This window comes from Lactuca sativa, chromosome 4, assembly GCF_002870075.4.
Source record: "Lactuca sativa cultivar Salinas chromosome 4, Lsat_Salinas_v11, whole genome shotgun sequence".
Classification (NCBI taxonomy): Eukaryota; Viridiplantae; Streptophyta; class Magnoliopsida; order Asterales; family Asteraceae; genus Lactuca; species Lactuca sativa.
The window spans coordinates 222790558-222800833 of record NC_056626.2 but is presented as its reverse complement, the minus strand read 5'-3'; the positions used below and the strand labels follow the sequence as shown (position 1 = coordinate 222800833).

General features: G+C 40.7%; 1 non-coding gene across 1 annotated transcript; it reads right to left on the bottom strand.

Annotated features, from left to right (window-relative positions):
• Window positions 1-8275: 8275 nt before the first annotated feature.
• Window positions 8276-8381, bottom strand: LOC111902954 (small nucleolar RNA R71). Its single transcript, XR_002854013.1, has one exon. It is a non-coding gene; the product is annotated as a small nucleolar RNA R71 (small nucleolar RNA).
• Between the last annotated feature and the right edge of the window lie 1895 nt (window positions 8382-10276).

The following is a 10276-nucleotide window of genomic DNA, read 5'->3' as shown; positions in this document are numbered from 1 at the left end:
CTTCAGAGCAAACACCACGGCTCCTAGTTCAAGATCGTGGGTCGTGTAGTTAACTTCGTGTGTCTTCAACTGTCTCGAGGCGTAGGCGATGACCTTACCTCGCTGCATCAGAACACACCCGAGCCCTTGATTCGATGCATCGCAATAGACTACGAAGTCTTCTATTACTTTGGGAAGGGATAGTATTGTGTGGTGCACAAGGCTCGCTTGAGCGTTTGGAACGCTCTCTCCTGTCTCTCTTCCCAGTCAAAGGCCACGGCTTTCTGGGTCAGAGTTGTCAGAGGTTTCGCTATTCGGAAGAAGTTCTGTATGAACCTGCGGTAGTAGCCAGCGAGGCCTAGAAATTGACGAATTTCAGTAGGCGTCTTCGGTGCTGACCAGTTCTCAATGGCTTTAATTTTGGATGGGTCCACGTGGATTCCCACTTTGCTTACCACGTGTCCTAAGAATTCGACTCTTCGGATCCAAAATTTACATTTCGAGAACTTCACATAATGTTTTTCCGTTCGTAAAGTCCCTAGAACTTGTCGCAGGTGATCGCCATGCTCTTCCTTACTTCGGGAGTAGATCAGGATGTCGTCAATGAAAACGATGACAAACTGTCTTCGGCACATCCTCTTCTAGTACTCGTAACTGGTGATATCCGGATCTCAGATCAATTTTGGAAAAATAGTTTGCCCCTTGCAGTTGGTCAAATAGATCGTGTATGCGAGGCAGAGGGTAATGATTCTTGACCGTCAGTTTGTTGAGTTCTCTGTAGTCGATACACATACGGAATGATCCGTATTTCTTCTTAACGAACAAGACCGGTGCTCCCCAAGGTGAGAAACTTGGTCTTATAAAGCCCTTGCTGAGCAGTTCGTTAAGTTGACCAGGGAGTTCCTGCATCTCAGCTAGTGCTAAACGGTAGGGCGACTTGGCTACTGGGGTAGTGCCTGGGACTAAGTCGATTCTGAACTCGACCTGTCATTGCAGAGGTAATCCAGGTATCTCTTCTGGGAAAATGTCGGGGAAGCCGCTCACTACTCGGATGTTCTTTAGTTCTTTCGTCTCAAGGCTCATATCGACGACGTGAGCAAGGAATGCCCGGTATTCCTTACGCAGATACTTTTGTGCTTGAACACTTGAGATAATACGAAGACTCGCACCGGGTTTGTCGTCGTAGACTATAAGAGTTTCGTTAGACGGGAGGTTTAGACGGACTGCTTTCTCGAAGCACATGATGTCGGCGCGATGAAGACTTAACCAATCCATGCCGATGATAACGTCGAAGCTTTTAATTGAGACCGGCATAAGGTCGATTGGGAATGAATGGTTATCTAGAGTTGGGGTACATCCTAAGTATATGCTATTCGTACTTTCTGTTTTTCCATTAGCCATTTCTACTGTGAATTGTTCTTTGAGTGCGTGTGGTGGTTGTTTAAGCATGCGAGCAAATTTATGGTTTACGAAGCTTCGCTTCGCACCACTATCGAATAGAATGCATGCATAGGAGTTATCGAGGAGGAACGTACCAGTCACAACTGTCGGGTTAGCAACTGCTTCCCCGTGGCCTATAGCTAGTACCCTTCCTGCTCCACCAGCATTCTTTGCTTTGGGGCAGTCCCTCTTATAGTGGCCTGTTTCGCCACATCCATAGCAGGTCGGGCTCGTGCCAGAGCTGGGGACTTGGGTGATCGGCTTCGCCGGGAATTTACAGAAACGGACGGTGTGTCCTTTCCTGTTGCAGTTGGAGCGCTGCATTTCACGGCAGGGGTCGTTGTGGTGGAAGTTGCATTTGTTGCACTTAGGCAAACTTCCAGCTTACTGCCTCACTGGGGCAGTATCAGCAGCAGGGGTTATCTCGGCATGCACAGCCACAATTTGCTGCTTTTTAGCAGCTCGCTGTCTCTTCTTCTCTTCCCAGAATTTCTGCTTAGTGTCAGCGGATTTGGAGGGTTACGGGATGGTTAGGGTGGTTGTTGTTGTTGCAGAGGTTTTGACTCCATGGTCAATGAGTCGCTGTGCCAGTTGCTTGGCACTGTCGAAGGTAGCGGGGTTTGATGCTAGGACATTCCCCTGATACGGAGGCACTAGCCCCCATATGTACCTTTCGATCTTTTTCCCCTCAGTGGGAACCATATTGGGGCAGAGGGCCACCATCTCGTTGAATCGGGCAATATAAGCGACCACGGTGGTGCCCTTCATAGTCAGGTTCCAAAGTTCCTGCTCCAATTTCTGGATTTCGCCCCTCGGGCAGTACTCCTCAATCATGAGGTCCTTCATCGTTTCCCAGCCCATGTCGTTGGCTACGACAAGGGTTAGAGCTTTAACGTGGTCGTTCCACCACGTTAGGGCCTTTCCCTCAAAGGTGCATGCGACATATTTGACTTTGCTCGCAACAGGGCATGAACAGATTTCGAAGACTGATTCAGTCTTCTCGAACCATTGCGAGAGGGCAATGACTCTGCCAGTGCCATGGAAAGACTTCGGCTTGCAATTGGTGAAGTCCTTGTAGGAGCACTCTCTCGAGCGTACAGTGGTTTTAACCGGAATTGATTCAACAAGGGTTCCACCTCTGCTGGCATCAGATGAGTGATACTGAGCCATGGCAGTTGCCAATGCTGCAGCTATGACAGCATTCAGGGCTGTAGTATCGATGACCGGAGGCAGAGGAGGCGGTGGAGGTGCAGGGTTATTCCGGGGAGATTAGCGAGGAGACATCTGTCAGCTATAAGTTAATAAAGATAAGAAAAATGGTAAGAATCAATTTGGAAGTAAGGTGAGAGTGACACATGGACTAACTAACCATAGCCCAACAGTTGAATGAGTGTTTGAGATCACAACAAGGAATATTAGTAATAAAACACAAATGTGCAGATTTTCCCACAGATTAGATAGATGTCAATAATACTGGTATTACCGATGTAATAAGTTCAGAGAAAATCGACCTCACAGAAGGTCGTACATCATACCATACGGAAAATTTTGACAGTTCTTAGATTCCTAATTAGAGTACTGAAAATTAGGAATATTTTACAGACAAGTGCTACCTAGAGCACAGATGTTAAAGGCTATTCCTTAACCAAAAGACAGAGATGTACTAGACATCATCTAACGGCGATGGGAATTCCTTGGGCGAGTCCTGAGGTCTGACACTTGACGAAACACCTCTTGAAGGTGTCGCTCCTGAGCCCTCTGGCGGGCTCGAAGTTCCAAGACTTCATCTCGGGAGGCAGCTAGCTGTTGTTGCAGGGTTTCATTGGTTCTCCGGGTCTGTTCCATGTCTTCGTCAAGACGGCGGATGCGGACTGTGTTGAAACCAGAGTTGGCATCAATCTCCATGACCCGGTCGATGGCTGCTCGACCTTGCTCAACATTACGAGCTATTCTGCAGATAATGACGGGTAGAGCTCGGTCAGCAGAACCACCTTCACTGATGTTGTAAAAGCTTCGGTCCCCAAAGTATGGTAAGGGTTGACCCTGTTTGTCACTACAGCGATTCAAGTTGGTTGCCCACAAGGGTGTAGGACCTGGAAAAGCTGGTCGAGGGTTGTTGTTCGGGGCTTGACCTACTAGCGGTAGGTTGTTGACTTCAGGCTCTGAGTCAGATCCATCAGAAAAGCCTTCTGCGTGGTGATCATCCAAAGGGATTGGATGCTCATCTTCGGGCTCTTCTTCGATCCACCCGGCATTGCCTTCATTTGGAAAGTACGGGTCGCCGTGATGGAATCCAGCCATTTAAATCTACGCGAGAAGAGAGGTATAAGAATATAGTATATATGTAGCTAGTAGTAGTACAAAATACCCCTATAGTATTTTAATTTTAGGTTCTACTGATCTCCTTGTGGTATTGTTGGTAAGTTTTAAGACTTGTTAACATATCACAACCATTCTAGGGCACATGCTAATCACTCCTCGGACCAGCATAGTTGATCAGGCTATGCCATTCCCAAGACTGACCATACATCCCCGAGCTCACTTGTGATATTTAATAATCGTAATACTTTTGTTCTTGTCATTGTGACACTGATTTTAGTATGAATGCAGACTAGTATACTTAATTAAATATTTTAATATTTAAAGTATAGGCTCTTGGTCAGAGTGCTTTAATCCCTAATGGGTTTATAGTTTAGTTTATCTTTTATGGGTTGATATGCTTAATTCACTATATAAACAATGCTCTGATACGAATCTGTCACACCCCAAAACCAAGAACAACGGAAACGTTCTGGGGCGGAGGACGTCATGTAGAGTATCACAACACAATAAAAGTAAACAAGCAAACAACATCATCCATTGCATTAAACATATAATTTTAATACAAGCGTGTTCTGAACAGTTATAGACACCAAAAATATAATGTGAATCAAAATAATAAGATGAGTCTTGGATGCGCTCCATCTTCTCAAAAGCTGGCCTCGGTACCTGTCTACTGATGACCTGAGAATACAAGTTTTTTTGAAAGAGTTTATCAGCATTAAGCTGGTGAGTTCATAAGTATTTTAGTGTCGGTGTTTGTTATCAAAACGTTTGAACATGTCTCAAGTGTAAGTTTGTAAAATGTATGTAAATGTTTGTAAGTGTTTGTAAAAGTTTGAATCTCTCAGAAAAACCTATATTTTCTATTAAAGTAGCCTTCTACCAAGGCTTAACTGTTTTGTATGCTCGTTTGTTGTAAAAGTGTGTAATTTCCCAAGTGTAACTATCATTTAACAAAATATAGTTTGTACATTAATGTTTAAGTGAAATAATCACTAAATATATGTAATTGGTAAATTATTGTAGTACTGTAGTGTTGTATTTAGGAACTACTGTTGTACTAACTACCTTAAACCGGATTTATATTAAGGTATCATGTGACTAATTGCACCATACTATCGACTGGTAACAACGATATACGAATGGTCGTAATAACGGAATGACGTTTGGCACCCGCAGACCTGCAGGTCTGGCTGTAGCTAGCAGCAAGGTGTAGGATAGTAAATCCAGTATAGATCTATACGCAAACTCACGCTCTCCCTTCAAGAGACTCTCGCTACAACTCGGGCCATGGCATTTAAGTCATGCTCCGATTCATATCACAATAATGAACGTATTCTTGTATATGTAATGTAATGAATTGTTCTAGTATAGTTGTATATGTTCTTCCTCTAATATAGTTGTATATGTTCTCTGTCTAGTATAGTTGTATATGTTCTCTTTCTAGTATAGTTGTATATGTACTTGTAGTAATAAGTATTGACTCATGAATGAACTGACTCATTGATCTAGAAATTATAGTAGTATGATCCTGTGTTACCCCGATAGTAACTTACTAATGATGTACTGATACGCATAAATAAAGGAGTACTTTTATGTCTATATATGTACATTTGATATATAATTAATATTGAAACGACCTTCGGAGGGCTACCCCAAATCCCACCAGACCACATCTCAAGCGCGAAAAGGAAATAGGGCGGATGGCCTTCCTAAGCCCTTTAAACATTGCTTATATATCTATACATATATGGGCATGCAATTTATAAGAAGTATAACAAAGTTTAAATAAATGTATTTGATAAGTAAAACAGTTTGTAAAACAGTTTGAAGTAAAATAGTTTGATAAACGGTTTGAACAGTAATAAAATCATTGGTTTTCTAGTTATTAATCACATGTGATTGATGTAATAACTATAAGTATTTAACTTGTATCCCCCCATAAAGTATTTAAAACATTTAAAAGTATTTCAAAGGTTAATTAAAGGCGTATGAACTCACTTGTGGTGAGTGGATTGGATTGAAGTGTCGGATACCATGCTAGGTGGCAAACGGAGACTTGTTCACACGCACGAGCCTAGTTATCATATAATGAGCATATATATAACTAATTAGCCAAATAATAACTAATGAAATAAGTTGGGACACTTAGGAACATGTAAACACTTTGAATAAGTGTTATAGGTCCTAATGGTTGCATCTAAGTTGTTATGGGACAAGGCTAAAGGGGTTTAATGTACCAAAGGGCCTTATATAAGTGTTTACTCCTCAATAAAACCCACACAAGGAGTTTACGGTCGTACACCCTTGAGTTTACGGCCGTGAACTCCAATCTTGGTGGTAATTGATGTTTTGAAGTGCTATTTGATTTCTAGAATAAGCCTTGCTTGGTTGTTTAATCCTTTGGGTAGTTTAGGGCATAGAAATACTCCTTTGAGGAGTTTACGGCCCCAAGGCCAAATCCCTTAGAGTTTACGGCCGTAAACTCTCATGGGATGGGTGTTTTTATTCTTTCAAGTCCCAAGCACAAGTAGGATAATTTCTAGGCATTTGTTTAAGGCTAAACAGGACCCTAGGCACACTTTGGTGCCCTTGTTTGGAGTTTACGGCCTATGTGAATTCCTCGGCCGTAAACTCACTTTGAGGGGTGTTCTTGATGTTTTAAAGTCCACAAATTAGCTAGAAGTAAATGAGGGTTAATGTCTAAAGCCTTAGGAGTGATTAGGGCACATTTTGGCCCTTGAATTTGGAGTTCACGGTCCAAGAAGTTCTTGGGCCGTGAACACCCTAAGCTAGGTGTTTTTGATTGTTTTCTAGTATCAAATATACATACATAAAATCCTTAGCTAGTTACTTAACAAGGAAATGGGACTAGATAGCCTTTAAGCTTCATTTTGGAGTTTACTCCCCAAGAACGTTCTTGGGCAGTAAACTCCCGAATCTCACGTATTTGACATGTAATCTATGTTACTAAGCATATAACAAGTATTATAAAACAACTAGAGAAGTGTACTCACGATTTGGGATGAAAAACCGAAGATCCGTGAGAGAGAAAATGGTTGGAAATGTGAATAATGAATGAATTTAGTTCAGAAATCTATTTATAGTCCTGAGATATTTTGGACAGAAAATATTTTTATTCCTGAAATGATTTCTAATATAACAGAGTGTTGGAATAACAGTGTTGCACAAAACCATAGTGCATCCACTCTCCTGATATTTACTGAAGTGTAAACCCTGGATTACTCCAACTTATTCGGAAAGTCTGAAAATTGACTGTTATAACTTCTATTGAAGTGATATTGTTTGTACAGAATGGAAATTTCGGGTTGTCACATATTTATTGATTGAATTTTGTTAAGAATTAAGTTCGTCTGGTCTTGCAAAATCAGATAAAACTCATTCCTTTGTTAATAATTAGGTTAATTTAATAGTAGATAAATTAATTAGTCAAAATCGTTCCCTGAGATGACACCCGACTTACCCAACTACTCTATAATTTTGACTAGGTACACTGCCTAGATGCAATTAGTTAGTTAAGGTAGTTAGGTTATAAATAATAAAATTAGGTGTAGCTATTTTCACGCATCAAGTTTTTGGCGCCGTTGCCGGGGAACAACTTAGTTAATTATTAGTTTGTTTCTTTAAATTAATCCATCCTTTTTGTAAGATAAAACCTGCAAAAAGTTACTTTTCTGTTTTAATTTTTTTCTCTGTTACAGGACTCACGACGTGAGCATATTGTCTCACGACGTGAGAACTGTGATTTTTAGTTTTCTTTAGTTTTTAGTTTATTTTTGTCTTTTAGTTCAATTTTACGTTTTTAATTTGTTTAGTTTTCAGGAGTTCATGACCAGAGGCTCTAACACACCTTTGGTGCCACCACCTGAAGATCCGGAGTCAGCCCTTCAAAAAAATAAGAACAAGAACGCGAAGGAAGATCAAACACCAAAGAAGACACCCTTACAATAACTAAAATCATCCTTTTCAAGGAAGTTAAGGAAGAAAACGGAGGATTCAAGTTCATCTTCAAAGACCAAGAGCAAGCTTGAACACTTAGATCAAATACCTGTCCAAGCTGAGTCCACGTACGATACCGAGCTTGAAATTGAATTACAAAAGTGTGAACCCGAGAACGAGCTGGAGAAAGAGATGGCGAACATTGATGAGATGGCCATGGGGGACTACAAAAAGCACATTCAAGATGATGTGGGGCCGGGTTTAGTACAACCTACGATCTCGCCAATGCCACATTCGAGTTGAAGGGACATATCCTTACTGCACTTAAGGATACCCCATTCTACGGGAAGGATCACGAGGATGCTTTCAAACACTTAGACGAGGTGAACGATATTGCGGATTATTTTAATACTCCCAATATCCCAAGGGAGCCATCTTTGCTAAGGATGCTACCAGTCACTTTCAAGGGAGCAGCAAAAGACTGGTTGAAGGCACTCCCACCCGGTACAATTACCACATGGGCCCAGTTACGTGAGAGATTTCTAGATTAGTTTTCCCACCCTCCAAAATCTCTAAACTCAAGAACGCAATTGCCAACTTTGAGCAACATCCGTGGAGTCATTATACGAGGCCTGGGAACGCTACAAGGGGTTGTTAAGGAATTGTCCTCAACATGACCTCAATATTCAGCAAGAGATGTCAATATACTATGATGGGGTGAATGTTATGACAAGACAACTCCTTGATTTGCAAGGACGACTAACGAAGAAGATCCCAAATCAGGCTTAGGAGCTGATTGAAGAGTTTTCAAGGAACTCTCGTGAGTATCACAACCCAGGACGTGATGGAATAAAAGGCAGAGGTACACAAACTGAAGAGATGGCTGCTATGATGCCAATGCTTAGCAGCATGAATAGGAGATTGACTCAATTGGACCAATCAATTCATGAAATTCGAGTTGGTTGCGAGAGATGTAGTGGCCCACACTTGACAAAGGATTGCAATATGGATGAATATGGACACAAGAAAGCTCAAGTATGCTAGTATGATGAAGATTGGAGAAAGCCAAAGAAGGAGTGGCTACCTTACGAAGAATACAAGAAGCAAAAAGAAGCGAAATTTAGGCAAACTGGCCAGGGCTTCTACCAAAGAGAGCAACCACTAGCTGAGAAGAAATCAAAATTAGAGACCATGTTGATGAAATTCATGAAAGTTTAGAAAAAAGACATGATGCTACTGACACTGCAATGGAAGTACAAAGAAGTATAATGAAGAATCTGATGGGTTTTAGCCATAAGAACATCCTATGTGCTCATGCAACCCTAATGCTTAGATCTAGGTTTCTCTATTGTACATACAATTCATCCAAGACTTTAAACCCTAGTTATAGCATACAATTAATCATATTAACATGTGAAAGGGTGTTTTAGATCTTACCTTGATTCTTATGTAGCAATAACAATCTCAAATCCTCCTTGTAATGACTTTAGAAAGCTTAAAGTCGCAAGTGTCACTCCTCTAATGGTTCACAAACACCAAGAGCAAGAGGATGAAGAATAAGGAGAGAGGAGGCTGCCCAAAACATATGGAAACCCTAAGGAATAAGTTCACCACGTTTTTGAGTCTCAAGGGTCCTTTAAATAGTGAGGCTATTAGGGTTATCTAACAAGGAAACCCTAATATAGATGCTTAGGCCATAAGCAACCCATGGACTCCCTCCTTAGAGGCCTAGGACGATTTCTAATGGGTTTCCCCATAGAATTCGTCCACTCCTCTAATATGTAGTCCATTAGCCCAATATTCAACTATCACACAATTGACAGTTCTAGTCCCTTAAGTTTAATTAATATCTTTTAGCCACAAACTTATTTCTTATTAAATCTTGACTAATATTAATTAAACAATATGATTTCTCCTTTAATATATTATTCTCATAATATATTAATAAATCATAATTAATCTTCTCTCTCCATAGTTCATCCTATCAAGTTGCTTTGGTGAAGGCAACCCAAAAGGACCATGCACCATCTGGTCAAGTACATACCAAAATAGTTATGGACTTACACACTAATCCAACAGTCTCCCACTTGGATAAGTCTAATAACTATTCTGCATATGACTTCAGATCCTAATCTGCAATCGTAGCTTTCAAAAGTCGCTGTCAACTCTGATCTTATCAGATACGCGTCCTTTAGATAAGGGATCATATATACCTCCATTCTAGATATCGTATAGACTGAGACATAGATTTAATATATTATTCTCATAATATATTAATAAATCATAATTAATCTTCTCCTTTAATATATTATTCTCATAATATATTAATAAATCATAATTAATCTTCTCTCTCCATAGTTCATCCTATCAAGTTGCTTTGGTGAAGGCAACCAAAAAGGACCATGCACCATCTAGTCAAGTACATAACAAAATAGTTATAGACTTAGACACTAATCCAACAGTCTCCCACTTTGATAAGTCTAATAACTATTCTGCATATGACTTCAGATCCTGATCTGCAATCGTAGCTTTCAAAAGCCGCTGTCAATTCTGATCTTATCAGATACGCGTCGTT